The sequence below is a fragment of the Trachypithecus francoisi genome, unplaced genomic scaffold, assembly GCF_009764315.1.
Source record: "Trachypithecus francoisi isolate TF-2019V2 unplaced genomic scaffold, Tfra_2.0 Contig00227, whole genome shotgun sequence".
Taxonomy (NCBI): domain Eukaryota; kingdom Metazoa; phylum Chordata; class Mammalia; order Primates; family Cercopithecidae; genus Trachypithecus; species Trachypithecus francoisi.
Genome location: NW_022680515.1, coordinates 647197 through 667821, shown reverse-complemented (window position 1 = coordinate 667821; position 20625 = coordinate 647197). Strand labels below are relative to the sequence as shown.

General features: G+C 39.5%; 1 long non-coding RNA gene across 1 annotated transcript; it reads left to right on the top strand.

Annotated features, from left to right (window-relative positions):
- The first annotated feature begins 1823 nt into the window (after window positions 1–1823).
- On the top strand, window positions 1824–18468 carry LOC117080057. Its single transcript, XR_004435709.1, has 3 exons — window positions 1824–1834; window positions 6560–6568; window positions 18333–18468. It is a non-coding gene; the product is annotated as an uncharacterized LOC117080057 (long non-coding RNA).
- The last annotated feature ends 2157 nt before the right edge of the window (window positions 18469–20625 follow it).

Sequence of the window (20625 nt, the reverse complement as noted above, 5' to 3'; positions counted from 1 at the left end):
CTCAAGGACAGTGTTAATGGGCTGCTCTGGGAAACATAAGTATAACGCTGTGAGATGAATACACACATCATGAAGAAGTTTCTAAGAAAGCTTCTTTCTAGTTTTCATCTGAGGATATTTCCTTTGTCACCATAAGCTTCACTGTGCTAAGAAGTATCCCATTGCAGATTTCCAGAAAACTGTGTTAGCAAACTGATCACTGAAGATAAACGTGTAACTCAGTGAGTTGCATTCATCCATCCAAGTGCATTTTCCCAGAAGGCTTCTTTCCAGTTTTTATCTGAAGATATTTGCTTTTTCACTGTAGCCCTCACTGAGCTTTCAAATATCACTTTCCAGAATCCACGACAACAGTGTTAGCAAACTGTTCCAAGAAGGAAAGGGTAGAACTCTGTGTAATGATGTCACACATCAGAGAGCAATCTCTCAGAAAGCTTCTCTCCAGTTATTATCTGAGGATGTTTCCTTTTTTACGATGGGCCCCAAAGAGTTCCCAAATATCACATTGCATATACCATGAAAAGAGTGTTAGCAAACGGCTTCATGAGGACTAAGCTGTAACTCTGTGAGATGAATTCACAGATTCCAAAGAATTTCTCAGAAAACTTCTTTCACGTTTTAAACTGATGATATTTCCTTTCTCAGCATAGGCCTCAATGCCATCCAAAGTAGCCCTTCTCAGGTTCCTCAAGGACAGTGTTAATGGGCTGCTCTGGGAAACATAAGTATAACGCTGTGAGATGAATACACACATCATGAAGAAGTTTCTAAGAAAGCTTCTTTCTAGTTTTCATCTGAGGATATTTCCTTTGTCACCATAAGCTTCACTGTGCTAAGAAGTATCCCATTGCAGATTTCCAGAAAACTGTGTTAGCAAACTGATCACTGAAGATAAACGTGTAACTCAGTGAGTTGCATTCATCCATCCAAGTGCATTTTCCCAGAAGGCTTCTTTCCAGTTTTTATCTGAAGATATTTGCTTTTTCACTGTAGCCCTCACTGAGCTTTCAAATATCACTTTCCAGAATCCACGACAACAGTGTTATCAAACTGTTCCAAGAAGGAAAGTGTGGAACTCTGTGTGATGATGTCACACATCAGAAAACAATCTCTCAGAAAGCTTCTCTCTAGCTATTATCTGAGGATGTTTCCTTTTTCACAATGGACCCCAATGAGCTACCAAATATCACTTTGCAGATTCCACGAAAAGAGTGTTTCCAAACTGCTTCATGAGGATTAAGCTGTAACTCTGTGAGACAAATTCACAGATCACAAAGAAACTTTTCAGAAAGATTCTTTCACGTTTTAAACTGATGATATTTCCTTTATCAGCGTAGGCTTCAATGCCATCCAAAATATCCCTTATGGGGTCCAAGTAGCCTTTCTCAAGTTTCTCAAAGACAGTGACAAAGGACTGCTCCATGAAACAAAACTGTAACTCTGTGAAATGAACTCACACATCACCAAGAATTTTCTAAGAAAACTTCTTTCTAGTTTTCATCTGAGGATATTTCCTTTGTCACCATAAGCTTCATTACACTAAGAATTATGACATTGTAGATTTCAAGAAAACAGTATTAGCAAACTGATCACTGAAGAGAAACATGAAACTCTGTGAGTTGCAATCACACATCGCAATGTAGTTTCTCAAAAGGCTTCTTTCCAGTTTTTATGTGAGAATATTTCCTTTTTCACCATAGCCATCAGTGAGCTCCCAAATACCATGTTGCAGAATCCATGACAACAAAGTTAGGAAACTGTTCCAAGAAGGGAAGGGTGGACATCTTTGTGATGAAGTCAGACATTAGAAAGCAATCTCTCAGAAGGCTTCTCTGTAGTTATTGTCTGAGGATATTCCCTTTTTCACCACAGACCCCAAAGGACTCCCAAATATCACTTTGCATATTCCACGAAAAGAGTGTCATCAAACTGCTTCCTGAGGAATAAGTTGCAGTGCTGTGAGATGAATTCACAGATAAGAAAGAAGTTTCTCAGAAAATTTCTTTCACATTTTTAACTGATAATATTTCCTTTATCAGCGTAGGCCTCAATGCGATCAAAACTAACCCTTCTCAGATTCCTCATAGACAGTGATAATGAACCGCCCCATGAAACATAAGTGTAACTCTGTGAGATGAATTCACAGATCACAAAGAAGTTTCTAAGAAAGCTTCTTTCTAGTTTTCATCTGAGGATATTTCCTTTGTCAATGTGAGCTTCATTTTGCTAAGAAGTATCCCATTGGAGAATACAAGAAAACTGTGTTAGCAAACTGATCACCGAAGAGAAACGTGAAAATCTGTGAGTTGCATTCACACATCACAATGCAGTTTCTCAGAAGTCTTCTTTCCAGTTTTAATCTGAGGATATTTCCTTGTTCACCATAGCCTTCAATGAGCTCCCAAATATCACTTTGCAGAATCCACGACAACAGTGTTAGCAAACTGTTCCAAAAAGGGAAGGGTGGAGCTCTGGCTGATGAAGTCACACGTCAGAATGCAATCTCTAAGAAAGCTTCTCTCTAGTTATTAATTGAGGATATTCCCTTTTTCACCATGGGCCCCAATGGGCTCCAAATATCACTATGCAGATTCCACGAAAAGAGTGTTAGCAAACTGCTTCCTGCGGATTAAGTTGTAACTCTGTGGGCTTAATTCACAGATCACAAAGAAGTTTCTCAGAAAGCTTCTTTCACGTTTTGAACTGAGGATATTTCCTTTATCAGCATAGGCCTCAATGCGGTCCAAAGAAGCCCTTCTCAGGTTCCTCAAAGACAGTGTTAAAAGATTGCTCCCCTAAACATAAGTGTAACTCTGTGACATGAATTCACACATCACCAAGAAGTTTCTAAGAAAGCTTCTTTCTCGTTTTCATCTGAGGATATTTTCTTTGTCACTATAAGCTTCATTACGCTAAAAGTATCCCTTTGCAGATTTCAAGAAAACTGTGTTAGCCATCTGATCACTGAAGAGAAACATGTAAATCTGTGAGCTGCATTCACACATCTCAGTGTAGTTTCTCACAAGGCTTCTTTACAGCTTTTATCTGAGGATAATTCCTTTTGCACCATAGCTTTCAATGAGCTCCCAAATATCACTTTGCAGAGTCCACAACAACAGTGTTTGCAAACTGTTCCAAGAAAGGAAGGGTGGAACTCTGTGTGATGAAGTCACATATCGGAAGGCAATCTCTCAGAAAGCTTCTCTCTAGATATTATCTGAGGATATTCCCTTTTTCACCACGCACCCCAATGGACTCCGAAATATCAGTTTACAGATTCTACGAAAAGGGTGTCAGCAAACTGCTTCCTGAGGAATAAGTTGCAACTCTGTGAGATGAATTCACAAATAAGAAAGAAGTTTCTCAGAAAATTTCTTTCACGTTTTGATCTGGTGATATTTCCTTTATCAGCGTAGGCCTCAATGCAATCAAAACTAACCCTTCTCAGATTCCTCAAAGACAGTGTTAATGGACCGCTCCATGAAATAACAGTGTAACTCTGTGACATGAATTCACACATCACCAGTAAATTTCTGAGAAAGCTTCTTTCCAGTTTTCATCTGAGGATATTTCCTTTGTCAACATAAGCTTCATTTTGCGAAGAAGTATCCCATTGCAGAATAGAAGAAAACTGTGTTAGCAAACTGATCACCGAAGAGAAACGTGTAACTCTGTGAGTAGCATCACACATCACAATGCAGTATCACAGAAGGCTTCTTTCCAGTTTTTATCTAACTATATTTCCTTTCTGACCATAGCCCTTCATGAGCTCCCAAATATCACTTTGCAGAATCCACGACAACAATGTTAGAAAAACAGTTCCAAGAAGGGAAGTGTGGAACTCTGTGTTATGAAGTCACACATCAGAAAGCAATCTCTCAGAAAACTTCTCTCTAGCTATTATCTGAGGATATTTCCTTTTTCACCATGGACCCAATGGGATCCCAAATATCTATTTGCACGTTCCTCAAAGAGTTTTAGCGAACAGCTTAATGAATACAAAGTTGAAACTCTATGAGATGAATTCACAGATAACAAAGAAGTTTCTCAGAAAACTTCTTTCATGTTTCTAACTGATGATATTTCCTTTCGCAGCGTAGGCCTCAATGCGATCCAAAGAAGCCCTCCTCCATTCCCTCAAAGAGAGTGTTAATGGACTGCTCCATGAAACATAAGTGTAACTCTGTGAGTTGAATTCACACATCACCAAGAAGTTCCTGAGAATACTTCTTTCTAGTTTTCATCTGAGGATATTTCCTTTGTCACCGTCAGCTTCATTGTGCTAAGAAGCATCCCATTTCAGAATACAAGAAAACTCTGTTAGCAAATTGACCACTGAAGAGAAACGTGTAAACCTGTCAAATGCAATCACACATCGCAATGCAGTTTCTCAGAAGGTTTCTTTCCAGTTTTTATCTGAGGATAGTTCCTTTTTCATCATAGCCCTCAAATAGCTCCCAAATATCACTTTGCAGAATCCAGTTAGCAAACTGTTCCAAGAAGGGAAGGGTGGAACTCTATGTGATGAAGTCACACATGAGAAAGCAATCTCTCAGAAAGCTTCTCTCTAGTTATTAAATGAGGATATTTCCTTTTTCACCATGGGCCCCAGTGGGCTCCCAAATATCACTTTGCAGATTTCACGAAAAGAATATTTGCAATCTGCTTCCTGAGGACTAAGTTGTAACTCTGTGAGATGAATTCACAGATCACAAAGAAGTTTTTCAGAAAGCTTCTTTTACGTTTTTAACTGAGGACATTTTCTTAATCAGCGAAGGCCTCAATGCAATCCAAGGTAGCCCATCTCAGGTTCCTCAAAGAGAGAGTTAACGAACTGCTCCATGAAACTTACGTGTAACTCTGTGAGATGAATTCACATATCACCAAGAAGTTTCTGAGAAAGCTTCTTTCTAGTTTTCATCCTAGGATATTTACTTTGTCACCGTAAGCTTCATTGCTCTAAGAAGTATATCATTGCAGATTTCAAGAACATTGTGTTAGCAAACTGATGACTCAAGAGAAACGTGTAACTCTGTGAGTTGCATTCACACATCGGAATGCAGTTTCTCAGATGGCTTCTTTTCAGTTTTTATCTGAGTATATTTAATTTTTCAACATAGCCCACAATGAGCTCCCAAATATCACTTTGCAGAATCTACGACAACAGTGTTAGCAAACAGTTTCAAGAAGGGAAGGGTGGAAATCTGTGTGATGAAGTCACACATCAGAAAGCAACCTCTCAGAAAGCTTCTCTCTAGTCATTATCTGAGGATATTTCCCTTTTCAACATGGGCCCCAAAGGTCTCCCACTTATCACTTTGCAGTTTCCATGAAAAGAGTTTTAGGAATCTGCTTCATGAGTCCTAAGCTGTACCTCATTGAGATGAATTCACAGATCACAAAGAAGTTTCTCAGAAAGCTTCTTTCACATTTTTAAGTGAAGATATTTCCTTTATCATCGTAGGCCTCAATGCCGTCCAAAATAGGTCTTCTCATGTTCCGCAAAGACAGTGTTAATGGACTTCTACATGAAACATAAGTGTAACTCTGTGAGATGAATTCAAACATCACCAAGAAGTTTCTAAGACACATTCTTTCTAGTTTTCATCTGATTATATTTCCTTTGTCAACGTAAACTTCATTGCGCTAAGAAGTATCCCATTGGAGATTTCAAGGAAACTGTGTTAGCAAACTGATTACTGAAGAGAAACGTTTAACTCTGTGAGTTTCATTCACACATCACTATGCAGTTCCTCAGAAGGCTTCTTTCAGTTTTTATCTGAGGACATTTCCTTTTCCGCCATAGCCCACAATGAGCTCCCAATAATCACTTTGTAGAATCCACGACAACAGTGTTAGCAAACTGTTCAAAGAAGGGAAGGCTGGAACTCTGTGTGATGAAGTCACACATGAGAAAGCAATCTCTCAGAAAGCTTCTCTCTAGTTATTATCTGAGGATATTTCCTTTTTCAAAATGGGCTCCCATGGGCTCCCAAATATTACTTTGCAGATCCATGAAAAGAGTGTTAGCAAGCTGCTTCCCGAGGACTAAGCTGTAACTCTGTGAGATGAATTCACAGATGGCAAAGAAGTTTCTCAGAAAGCTTCTTTCACGTTTTTAACTGATGATATTTCCTGTATCAGCATAGGCCTCATTGCAGTCCAAAGTAACCCTTTTCAGGTTCATCAAAGATTGTGTTAATGAACTACTCCATGAAGCATAAGTGTATCTCTGTGGGCTGAATTCACACATCACCACGATGTTTCTAAGAAAGCTTCTTTATAGTTTTCATCTGAGGATATTTCCTTTGTGTTCATATGCTTTATAGCGCTAAGGAGTATCCCAATGCAGATTTCAAAAAAAATGTGTTAACAAAATGATCACTGAAGAGAAACGTGTAACAATGTGAGTTGCATTCACACATAGCAAAGCCGTTTCTCAGAAGGATTCTTTCCAGTTTTTATCTGAGGATATTTCCTTTTTTACCATACACCCCAGTGAGCTCCCAAATATCACTTTCCAGAATCCACGACAAGGGTGTTTGCAAACTATTCCAAGAAGGGAAAGGTGGAACTCTGTGTGATGAAGTCACACATCAGAAAGCAATGTCTCAGAAAGCTTTATGCCAGTTATTATCTGAGGATATTTCCTTTTTCACCATGGGCCCCAATGGGCTCCCATATATCACTTTGCAGATTCCACGAAAAGATTGTTAACAAACTGCTTCCTGAGGACTAAGTTGGATCTCTGTGAGATAAATTCACAGATCACAAAGAAGTTTCTCGGAAAGCTTCTTTCACCTTTTGAACTGATCATATTTCCTTTATTCCCGTACGCCTCAACTCGATCCAATGTAGCCCTTCTCTGGTTCCACAAAGACAGTGTTAATGGAGTGCTCCAGGAAACATAAGTGTAACTCTGTGACATGAATTCACACATCACCAAGAAGTTTCTAAGAAATCTTCTTTCTAGTTTTCATCTGAGTTTATTTCCTTTGTCACCGTAAGCTTCATTTCACTAAGAATTACCCATTGCAGATTTCCAGAAAACTGTGTTAGAAAACTGAACAATGCAGAGAAACGTGTAATTCTGTGAGTTGCATTCACACATCGCAATGCAGTTTCTCAGAAGGCTTCCTTCCAATTTTTATCTGAGGATATTTCCTTTTTCACCATAGCCCTCAGTGAGCTCCCAAATATCACTTTGCAGAATCCATGACAACAATGTTAGCAAACTGTTTTGAGAAGGGAAGGGTGGAGCTCTGTGTGATGAAGTCACATCAGAAAGCAGTCTCTCAGAAAGCTTCTCTCTAGTTATATCTGAGGATATTTCCTTTTTCACAATGGGCCCCAATGGGCTCCGAGATATCACTTTGCAGATTCCACGAAAAGAGTGTTAACAAACAGCTTCCTGAGGACTAAGTTGTAAGTCAGGGAGATGAATTGACAGATCACAAAGAAGTTTCTCAGAAAGATTCTTTCACGTTTTTAACTGATGATATTTCCTTTATCAGCATAGGCCTTAATGCGATCCAAAGTAGCTCTTCTCGGGTTCCACAAAGACAGTGTTAATGGACTGCTCCATGACATATAAGTTTCTAGGAAAGCTTCTTTCTAGTTTTCATCTGAGGACATTTCTTTGGCATCGTAAGCTTCATTGCACTAAGAAGTACCCCACTGCAGATTTCTAAAAACTGTGTTAGTACACTGATCACTGCAGAGAAAAGTGTAACTCTGTGAGTTGCATTCCCACATCGCAATGCAGTCTCTCAGAAGGCTTCTTTCCAGATTTTATCTGAGGATATTTCCTTTTACACCATAGCCCGCAATAGCTCCCAAATATCACTTTGCAGAATCCAAGACACCAGTGTTAGCAAACTGTTCCACGAACGGAATGGTGGAACTCTGTGTGATGAAGTCACACATCAGAAAGCAATCTCTCAGAAAGCTTCTCTGTAGTTATTTTCTGAGGATATTTCCTTATTCACAATGGGCCCCAAAGGGTTCCCAAATACCATTTTACAGTTTCCACGAAAAGAGTGTTAGCAAACTGCTTCCTGAGGAATAAGTTGTAACTCTATGAGATGAATTCACAAATCACAAAGAAGTTTCTCAGAAAGCTTCTTTCACGTTTTTAACGGATGATATTTCCTTTATCAGCATAGGCCTCAATGTGATCCAAAGTAGCCCTTCTCAGGTTCCTCAAAGTCAGTGTTAATGGACTGCTCTATGAAACATAAGTGTAACTCTGTGAGATGAATTCACACATCACCAAGAAGTTTCTAAGAATGCTTCTTTCCAGTTTTCATCTGAGGATATTTCTTTTGTCACGGTAAACCTCATTGCACTAAGAAGTATCCCATTGCAGTGGCGGAGCAAGATAGCCGAATAGGAACAGCTCCAGTCTCCAACTCCCAGCACGAATGACACAGAAGACCAGTGATTTCTACATTTTCAACTGAGGTACTGGGGTCATCTCCCTGGGGAATGCCAGACAATTGGTGCTGGTCAGCTGCTGCCGCCCTACCAGTGAGAGCTGTAGCAGGGTGAGGCATTGCCTCACATGGGAAGCACAAAGGGGAAGGAAATCCCTTTTTCTAGCCAGGGGAATTGAGACACACATCACCAGGAAAATCGGGTAATTCCCACCCGAATACTGCGCTTTAAGCAAATGGGCACACCAGGAGATTATACCCACACCTGGCCGGGAGGGTCCCACGGCCATGAAGCCTCCCTCATTGCTAACACAGCAGTCTGCAATCTAACCAAAACGGCAGCAGCGAGGCTGGGGGAGGGACTCCTGCTATTGCTGAGCCTTAAGTAGGTAAACAAAGCAGCTGGAAGCTCGAACTGGGTGGAGCTCACAGCAGCTCAAGAAAACCTGCCTGTCTCTGTAGACTCCACCTCTGGGAACAGTGCACAGCTAAACAACAAAAGGGGAAGCAGCAGAGGCCTGTTCAGATGCGAACGACTCTGTCTGACAGTTTTGAAGAGAGCAGTGGATCTCCCAACGCACAGGTTGAGATCTGAGAACGGACAGACTGCCTGCTGAAGTGGGTCCCTGACCCCTGAGTAGCCTAACTGGGAGACTTCCTCCACTAGGGGCAGTCTGATACCCCACACTTCACAGGGTGGAGTACACCCCTGAGAGGAAGCTTCTGAAGGAAGAATCAGACAGATACACTTGCTGTTCAGCAATATTCTATCTTCTGAAAACTCTGCTGCTGCTACCCAGGCAAACAGGGTCTGGAGTGGACCTCAAGCAATCTCCAACAGTCCTACAGCTGGGGGTCCTGAATATTAGAAGGAAAATTATCAAACAGGAAGAACTCCTATACCAAAACCCCATCAGTACGTCACCATCATCAAAGACCAGAGGCACATAAAACCACAAAGATGGGGAAAAAGCAGGGCAGAAAAGCTGGAAATTCAAAAATAAAAGCGCATCTCCCCCTGCAAAGGAGTGCAGCTCATCGCCAGCAACGGATCAAAGCTGGTCAGAGAATGACTTTGATGAAATGAGGGAAGAAGGCTTCAGTCCATCAAAATTCTCAGAGCTAAAGGAGGAATTATGTACCCAGCGCAAACAAGCTAAAAATCTTGAAAAAAGAGTGGAAGAATTGATAGCAAGAATAATTAATGCAGAGAAGGTCATATATGAAATGACAGAGATGAAAACCATGACACGAAAAATACGTGGCAAATCCACAAGCTTCAGTAACTGACTCGATCAACTGGGAGAAAGAGTATTAGCGATTGAGGATCAAATGAATGAAATGAAGTGAGAAGAGAAACCAAAAGAAAAAAGAAGAAAAAGAAATGAACAAAGCCTGCAAGAAGTATGGGATTATGTAAAAAGACCAATCTACGTCTGATTGGGGTGCCTGAAAGTGAGGGGGGAAATGGAGCCAAGTTAGAAAACACTCTTCAGGATATCATCCAGGAGAACTTCCCCAACCTAGTAGGGCAGGCCAACATTCAAATTCAGGAAATACAGAGAATGCCACAAAGATACTCCTCCAGAAGAGCAACTCCAAGACACATAATTGTCAGATTCACCAAAGTTGAAATGAAGGAAAAAATGTTAAGGGCAGCCAGAGAGAAAGGTCGGGTTACCCACAAAGGGAAGCCCATCAGACTCACAGCAGACATCTCGGCAGAAACTCTCCAAGCCAGAAGAGAGTGGGGGCCAATATTCAACGTTCTTAAAGAAAAGAATTTTCAACCCAGAATTTCATATCCAGCCAAACTAAGTTTCATAAGTGAAGGAGAAATAAAGTCCTTTACAGATAAGCAAATGCTTAGAGATTTTGTCACCACCAGGCCTGCCTTACAAGAGACCCTGAACATTGCAAAAACATGCCCAAATGTACAGACCATCGAGGCTAGGAAGAAACTGCATCAACTAACGAGGAAAATAACCAGTTAATATCAGAATGGCAGGATCAAGTTCACACATAACAATATTAACCTTAAATGTTAATGGACTAAATGCGCCAATTAAAAGACACAGAGTGGCAAACTGGATAAAGAGTCGACACCCATCAGTCTGCTGTACTCAGGAGAACAATCTCACATGCAGAGACATACATAGGCTGAAAATAAAGAGATGCAGGAAGATCTACCAAGCAAATGGAGAACTCAAAAAGCAGGAGTTGCAATCCTAGTCTCTGATAAAATAGACTTTAAACCACCAAAATCAAAAGAGACAAAGAAGGACATTATATAATGGTAAAGGGATCAATTCAACAGGAAGAGCTAACTATGCTAAATATATATGCACTCAATACAGGAGCACCCAGATTCATAAAGCAAGTCCTTAGAGACTTACAAAGAGACTTAGACTCCCATACAATAATAATGGGAGACTTCAACACTCCACTGTCAACATTAGACAGATCAACGACACAGAAAGTTCACAAGGATATCTAGGAACTGAAATCATCTCTGCACCAAGCAGACCTAATAGACATCTATAGAACTCTCCACCCCAAATCAACAGAATATACATTCTTCTCAGCACCACATCGCACTTATTCCAAAATTGACCACATAATTGGAAGTAAAGCACTCCTTAGCAAATGTGAAAGAACAGAAATTATAACAAACTGTCTCTCAGACCACAGTGCAATCAAACTAGAACTCAGGACGAAGAAACTCAGTCAAAACTGCTCAACTACATGGAAACTGAACAACCTGCTCCTGAATGACTACTGGGTACATAACGAAATGAAGGCAGAAATAAAGATGTTCTTTGAAACCAATGAGAACAACAATACAACATACCAGAATCTCTGGGACACATTTAAAGCAGTGTGTAGAGGGAAATTTATAGCACTAAATGCCCACAAGAGAAAGCTGGAAAGATCTAAAATTGACACTCTAACATCACAATTAAAAGAACTGGAGAAGCAAGAGCAAACACATTGAAAAGCTAGCAGAAGGCAAGAAATAACTAAGATCAGAGCAGAACTGAAGGAGATAGAGACACAAAAAACACTCCAAAAAATCAATGAATCCGGGAGTTGGTTTTTTGAAAAAATCAACAAAATTGACAGACTGCTAGCAAGACTAATAAAGAAGAAAAGAGAGAAGAATCAAATAGACGCAATAAAAAATGAAACAGGGGATATCACCACGGACCCCACAGAAATACAAACTACACCTCTACGCAAATCAACTAGAAAATCTAGAAGAAACGGATAATTTCCTGGACACTTACACTCTTCCAAGACTAAACCAGGAAGAAGTTGAATGCCTGAATAGACCAATAGCAGGCTCTGAAATTGAGGCAATTATTACTAGCCTACCAACCAAAAAAGTCCAGGACCAGATGGATTCACAGCTGAATTCTACCAGAGGTACAAAGAGGAGCTGGTACCATTCCTTCTGAAACTATTCCAATCAATAGAAAAAGAGGGAATCCTCGCTAACTCATTTTATGAGGCCAACATCATCCTGATACCAAAGCCTGCCAGAGACACAACAAAAAAGGAAAATTTTAGACCAATATCCCTGATGAACATCGATGCAAAAATCCTCAATAAAATACTGGCAAACCGGATTCAGCAGCACATCAAAAAGCTTATCCACCATGATCAAGTGGACTTCATCCCTAGGATGCAAGTCTGGTTCAACATTCGCAAATCAATAAACGTAATCCAGCATATAAACAGAACCAAAGACAAGAACCACATGATTATCTCAATAGATGCAGAAAAGGCCTTTGACAAAATTCAACAGCCCTTCATGCTAAAAATGCGTGATAAATTCGGTATTGATGGAACGTACCTCAAAATATTAAGAGCCATTTATGACAAACCCACAGCTAATATCATACTGAATGGACATAAACTGGAAAAATTCCCTTTGAAAACTGGCACAAGAAAAGGATGCCCTCTCTCACCACTCCTATTCAACATAGTGTTGGAAGTTCTGGCTAGGGCAATCAGGCAAGAGAAAGAAATCAAGGGTATCCAGTTAGGAAAAGAAGAAGTCAAATTGTCCCTGTTTGCAGATGACATGATTGTATATTTAGAAAACCCCATCGTCTCAGCCCAAAATCTCCTTAAGCTGATAAGCAACTTCAGCAAAGTCTCAGGATACAAAATTAATGTGCAAAAATCACAAGCATTCTTATACACCAGTAACAGACAAACAGAGAGCCAAATCAGGAATGAACTTCCACTCGCAATTGCTTCAAAGAGAATGAAATACCTCGGAATCCAACTTACAAGGGATGTAAAGGACCTCTTCAAGGAGAACTACAAACCACTGCTCAGTGAAATAAAAGAGGACACAAACAAATGGAAAAACATACCATGCTCATGGATAGGAAGAATCAATATCGTGAAAATGGCCATACTGCCCAAGGTGATTTATAGATTCAATGCCATCCCCATCAGGCTACCAATGAGTTTCTTCCCAGAATTGGAAAAAACGGCTTGAAAGTTCATATGGAACCAAAAAAGAGCCCGCATTGCCAAGATAATCCTAAGTGATAAGAACAAAGCTGGGGGCATCACACTACCTGACTTCAAACTATACTACAAGGCTACAGTAACCAAAAGAGCATGGTACTGGTACCAAAACAGAGATATAGACCAATGGAACAGAACAGAGTCCTCAGAAATAATACCACACATCTACAGCCATCTGATCTTTGACAAACCTGACAAAAACAAGAAATGGGGAAAGGATTCCCTATTTAATAAATGGTGCTGGGAAAATTGGCTAGCCATAAGTAGAAAGCTGAAACTGGATCCTTTCCTTACTCCTTATACGAAAATTAATTCAAGATGGACTAGAGACTTAAATGTTAGACCTAATACCATAAAAACCCTAGAAGAAAACCTAGGTAGTATCATTCAGGGTATAGGCATGGGCAAGGACTTCATGTCTAAAACACCAAAAGCAATGGCTGCAAAAGCCAAAATTGACAAATGGGATCTAATTAAACTAAAGAGCTTCTGCACAGCAAAAGAAACTACCATCAGAGTGAACAGGCAACCTACAGAATGGGAGAAAATTTTTGAAATCTACTCATCTGACAAAGGGCTAATATCCAGAATCTACAAACGACTCAAACAAATTTACAAGAAAAAAACAAACAACCCCATCAAAAAGTGGGCAAAGGATATGAACAGATATTTCTCAAAAGAAGACATTCATACAGCCAACAGAGACATGAAAAAATTCTCGTCATCACCGGCCATCAGAGGGATGCAAATCAAAACCACAATGAGATACCATCTCACACCAGTTAGAATGGCAATCATTAAAAAGTCAGGAAACAACAGGTGCTGAAGAGGATGTGGAGAAATAGGAACACTTTTACACTGTCAGTGGGATTTTAACCTAGTTCAATCATTATGGAAAACAGTATGGCAATTCCTCAAGGATCTAGAACTAGATGTACCATATGACCCAGCCATCCCACTACTGGGTATATACCCAAAGGATTATAAATCATGCTGCTATAAAGACACATCCACACGCATGTTTATTGTGGCACTATTCACAATAACAAAGACTTGGAATCAACCCAAATGTCCATCTGTGACAGACTGGATTAAGAAAATGTGGCACATATACACCATGGAATACTATGCAGCCATAAAAAGGGATGAGTTTGCGTCCTTTGTAGGGACATGGATGCAGCTGGAAACGATCATTCTTAGCAAACTATCACAAGAAGAGAAAACCAAACACTGCATGTTCTCACTCATAGGTGGGAACTGAACCATGACATCACTGGAACTTGGGTAGTGGAACATCACACACTGGGGCCTATCATGGGGAAGGGGGAGGGGGGAGGGATTGCATTGGCAGTTATACCTGATATAAATGACGAATTGATGGGTGCTGACGAGTTGATGGGTGCAGCACACCAACATGGCACAAGTATACATATGTAACACACCTGCACGTTATGCACATGTACACTAGAACTTAAAGTATAATAAAAAAAAAAGAAAACTGTTTCTATTCTTCAAAAGCTCTATTTTTAGACCTCCCTTTCTATGATAATTTTTTTTCTTTTTTAATCAGACTCCAAGCTTTAGTCATCTTTAACTTATTTCTGTCTACCATAACTAATAACCTATTAATGCAATGTACTCTTATTCAAAATTTCTTAACGTCTTTTTATTGGTCAATTCTCAGTATTGTTTTGATTTATAATGTTTCAAACTGAGATTATAGACATAAATGTTTGGCTGGATGCAAGATTTTTTGAAGACCCTTTATTTAGAATTCAGGCTTCTGAAGATAAACTTTATTAAATGTTGTTTAAAATGTATAATATTTTCGTTCTAAAACTTAGAGTTCTACTTATCTAATCTAACATTAGGAAATTACACAATAATTGATCCAGTAGTCATATAGTGAAATACTCATAGTGATTAACAATGTATTGATGGGCTAAATAAGAAAACAGGACATAAAACTATGGAAAATATGATATCAATTTTGTTAAATACAACTACTCATGAGAAAGCAGATGAATTGTGCTCATATGAAAACAGCAATCATATTTAAGTGGTGATATAGGAAGTAATTTTATTTTGCTTTTATATGTTACTTTATTCTGATTTTTCTTCAGTGGGTGTGTAAATCTTTTAAAATGAGATATAGTAAATATTCTATGCTTAAAATAAGTATGTAGTTTCTCCTAATGCTCTGTAATAAAATTTGTCTCTCCTTGGCTGTCAAAAAAAAAAAAAAGAAGTATCCCATTGCAGATTTCAAGAAAACTGTGTTAGTAAACTGTTCACTGAAGAGAAACGTGCAACTCTGTGAGTTGCATTCACACATCATAATGCAATTTCTCAGAAGGCTTCTTTCCAGTTCTTATGTGAAGATATTTCCTTTTTCACCATAGCCCTCAGTGAGCTCCCAAATATCACTCTCCAGAATCCACGACAACAGTGTTACCAAGCTGTTCGAAGAAGGGAAGGGTGGAATTCTGTGTGATTAAGTCACACAGCAGAAAGCAATCTCTCAGAAAGCTTCTTTCTAGTTATTATCTGAGGATATTTCCTTTTTCACTATGGGCCCCAATGGGCTCCCAAATATCACTTTGCTGATTCCATGAAAAGAGTGTTAGCAAACTGCTTCCTGAGGACTGAGTTGTAACTCTGTGAGCTGAATTCACAAATCACAAAGAAGTTCCTCGGAAACCTTCTTTCACGTTTTTAACTGATGATATTTCCTTTGTCAGCGTAGGCCTCAATGAGATCCAAAGTAGCCCTTCTCAGCTTCCACAAAGACATTGTTATAGGACTGCTCCATGAAATATAAGTGTAACTCTGTGCGATGAATTCACACATCACCAAGAAGTTTCTGAGAAAGCTTCTTTCTAGTTTTCATCTGAGGATATTTCCTTTGTCACCGGAAGCCTCATTGCGCTAAGAACTATCCCACTGCACATTTCAAGAAAATTGTGTTAGCAAACTGATCACTGAAGAAAAACGTGTAACTCTGTGAGTTTTATTCACACATCGCAATGTAGTTTCTCAGAAGGCTTCTTTCCAGTTTTTATCTGAGTATATTTCCTTTTTCACTATAGCCCTCAGTGAGCTCCAAATTATCAGTTTGCAGAATCGACAACAACAGTGTTAGCAAACGGTTCCAAGAAGGGAAGGGTGGAACTCTGTGTGATGCAGTCACACATCAGAAAGCAATCTCTCAGAAACCTTCTCTCTAGCTATTATTTGCAGATGTTTCCTTTTTCGACATGGTCCCAAATGAGCTCCCAAATATCACTTTGCAGATTCCACAAAAAGAGTGTTAGCAAACTGCTTCCTGAGGACTAAGTTGTAACTCTGTGAGATGAATTAACAGATCACAAACAAGTTTCTCAGAAAGTTTCTTTCACGTTTTTAACTGACGATATTTCCTTTATCAGCAAAGGCCTCAATGCGATCAAAAGTAGCTCTTCTCAGGGTCCTCAAAGACAGTGTTAATGGACTTCTCCATGAAACATAAGTGTAACTCTGTGAGATGAATTCACACATCATGAAGAAGTTTCTATGAAAGCTTCTTTCTACTTTTCATTTGAGGATATTTCCTTTGTCACCGTAAGCTTCATTGCGCTAAGAAGTATCCCATTGGAGATTTCAAGTAAACTGTGTTAGCAAACTGATCACTGAAGAGAAACGTGTAACTCTGTCAGTTGCATTTACACATCGCAATGCAGTTTCTCAGAAGGCTTCTTTCCAGTTTTTATCTGAGGATATCTCCTTTTTCAGCATATGCCACAATGAGCTCCCAAATATCACTTTGTAGAATCTATGACAACAGTGTTAGCAAACTGTTCCAAGAAGGGGAGCGTGGAACTCTGTGTGATGAAGTCACTCATCAGAAAGCAATTTCTAAGAAAGCTTCCCTCCAGTTATTACCTGAGGATATTTCCTTTTTCTCCATGGGACCCAATGGGCTCCAAAATATCACTTTGCAGATTCCACAAAAAGAGTGTTAGCAAATTGCTTCCTGAGGACTAAGTTGTAACTCTGTGAGCTGAATTCACAGATCATGAAGAAGTTTCTCAGAAAGCTACTTTCAGGTTTTTAACTAATGATACTTCCTTTATCAGCATAGGCCTCAATGTGGTCCAAAGTAGCCCTTCTCATGTTGCTCAGAGACAGTGTTAATGGACTGCTCCATGAAACATAAGTGTAACTCTGTGAGATGAATTGACACATCACCATGAAGTTCCTAAGAAAGCTTCTTTCTAATTTTCATCTGAGGATATATCCTTTGTAAGTATAAGTTTCATTGCGGTAAGAAGTATCCTATTGCAGATCTCCAGAAAACTGTGTTAGCAAACTGATAACCGAAGAGAAACGTGTAACTCTGTCAGTTGCATTCACACATTGCAATGCTGTTTCTCAGAAGTCTTCTTTCCAGTTTTTATCTGAGGATATTTTCTTTTTCACCATAGCCCTCAATGAGCTCCCAAATATCAATTGGCAGAATCCACGACAACAGTGTTAACAAACTGTTCCAAGAAGGGAATGGTGGAACTCTGTGTGATGAAGTCACACATCAGAAAACAATCTCTTAGAAAGCTTCTCTCTAGTTATTATCTGAGGATATTTCCTTTTTCACCATGGGACACAATGGGCTCCAAAATATCACTTTGCAGATTCCACAAAAAGAGTGTTAGCAAACTGATTCCTGAAGACTAATTTGTAACTCTGAGAGCTGAATTCACAGATCACAAAGAAGTTTCTCAGTAAGCTTCTTTCACTTTTTTAACTGATGATATTTCCTTCATCAGTGTAGGCCTAAATGCGGTCCAAACTAGCCCTTCCCAGGTTCCTCAACGACAGTATTAATGGACTGCTCCATGAAAGATAAGGGTAACTCTGTGAGATGAATTCACACATCACCAAGAAGTTTCTAGGAAAGCTTATTTCTTGTTTTCTTCTGAGGATATTTCGTTTGTCACCATAAGTTTCATGGAGCTAAGAAGTATCCCACTGCAATTTTCAAGAAAACTGTGTTAAAAAACTGGTCGCTGAAGAGAAACGTGTAACTCTGTGAGTTGCATTCACACATTGCAATGCAGTTTCTCTGAAGGCTTCTTTCCAGTTTTTATGTGAGGATATTTCCTTTTTCACCACAACAGTGTTATCAAACTGTTCCAAGAAAGCAAAGGTAGAACGCTGTGTGATGATGTCACACTTCAGAAAACATTCTCTCAGAAAGCTTCTCTGTAGTTATTATCTGAGGATATTTCCTTTCACCATGGGCCCCAGTTGGATCCCAGATATCACTTTGCAGATTCCATGAACAGAATATTAGCAAACTCCTTACTGAGGACTAAGTTGTAAGTCTGTGAGATGAATTCACAGATCACAAACAAGTTTCTCAGAAAGCTTCTTTCTCATTTTTATTGGAGGATATTTCATTTGGCCCCATTGTCTTCAAAGGGATCCGATATATCAGTTCTCAGATTCCGCACAACAGGGCTAGGCAACGGCCCCACGAAATACAGGTGTAACTCAGTGGGTTGAATTCACACATCACAAAGCGGTTTCTCAGAAAACTTCTTTCTTTCTTACGATGTAGTTATTTGTGGTCTCGGAGCATCACTGTGTGTCTTATTGCAGATTCTGTGAAAACTCTGCTAGCAAGCTTCACAGTGAAAACAATGATGGAACTCTGTGGGCTGAATTCAACTACAACAAAGAAGTTTCTGAGAAGGCTTCTCTGCATTTTTGTCTGAGGATACTTCCTTATTCACCATGGGATTAAACGATATCCAAGACATCACTTCTGAGATTCCACAAAATGAGTGCTAGCAAACTCCCCCAAGAAAGGGTGGTGTAACACTGTGAAATCAATTTACACATCACAAAGCAGTTTCTCAGAAAGATTCATTACGCTTTTTCTCGGAGGATATTTCCTTTGTCCTGCTACTCTTCAAACCCATCAGAAATATCTCTTCTCACAATCCATGGAAACAGTCCTAGGGAACGGCTCCAACAAATACTGGTGTACACTGAGAGATGAAGTCACACAACAGTAATCAATTTCTCAGGAACTTTCTTTCACTTTTTGATCTGAGGATATTTGCTTTGTCACCATCAGGTGCATAGCACTAAGAAGTATTCCATTGCAGATTTTAAGAAAACTGTGTTAGCAAACTGATCACTGAGGAGAAACCAGTAATTCCGTGAGTTGCATTCACACATCACAATGCAGTCTCTCAGAAGGCTTCTTTCCGGTTTTTATCTGAGGATATTTCCCTTTTCACCATTGTATTCAATGAGCTCCCAAATATCACTTTGCAGAATCCACGACAACAGTGTTAGCAAACTGTTCCAAGAAGGGAAGGGTGGAACTCTGTGTGATGAAGTCACACATCAGAAAGCAATCTCTCAGAAAGTTCTCTCTAGTTATTATCTGAGGATATTTCCTTTTTCCCAGAGGGCCCCAATGGGCTCCCAAATATCACTTTGCAGAATCCAGGAAAAGAGTGTTAGCAAGATGTTTCCTGAGGACTAAGTTGTACATCTGTGAGCTGAATTCACAGATAATAAAGAAGTTTCTCAGAAAGCTTCTTTCACTTTTTTAACTGATGATATTTCCTTTATCAGCGTAGGCCTTAATGCGGTCCAAAGTAGCCCTTCTCAGGTTCCTCAAAGACAGTGTTAATGGACTGCTCCATGAAACATAAGTGTAACTCTGTGAGATGAATTCACACATCAGCAAGAAATTACTAAGAAAGCTTCTTTCTAGTTTTCTTCTGAGGATATTTCCTTTGTCACCATAAGTTTCATTGCGCTAAGAGGTATCCCACTGCAGATTTCAGGAAAACTGTGTTAGCAAACTGATCACTGAAGAGAAACGTGTAACTCTGTGAATTACATTCACACATAGCAATGCAGTTTCTCAGAAGGCTTCTTTCCAGTTTTTATGTGAGGATATTTCCTTTTTCACCATAGCCCTCAGTGAACTCCCAAATATCACTTTGCAGAATCAATGACAACAGTGTTAGCAAACTGCTCCAAGAAGGGAAGGGTGGAACTCTGTGTGATGCAGTCTCACTTCAGAAAGCAATCTCTCAGAAAGCTTCTCTCTAGTTATTATCTGACGATATTTACCTTTTCAACATGGGCCCCAATGGATTCCGAAATATTGCTTTGCAGATTCCACGAAAAGACTGCTAGCAAACTGCTTCCTAAGGACTAAGTTGTAACTCTGTGAGATGAATTCAGAGATCACAAGGAAGTTTCCCAGAAAGCTTCTTTCACGTTTTGAACTGATGATATTTCCTTTATCAACGTAGGACTCAATGAGATCTAAAATAGCCCTTCTCAGATTCCTCAAAGACAGTGTTAATGGACTGCTGCATGAAACATAAGTGTAACTCCGTGATATGAATTCACACATGACCACGAAGTTTCTAAGAAAGCTTCTTTCTAGTTTTCATCTGAGGATATTTCCTTTGTCACCATAAGCTTCATTGCGCTAAGTATCCCATTGCAGATTTCAAGAAAACTGTGTTAGCAAACTGATCACTGAAGAGAAACGTGTAACTCTGTGAGTTGCATTCATACATCAAAGTGCATTTTCCCAGAAGACTTCTTTCCTGTTTTTATCTGAAGATATTTC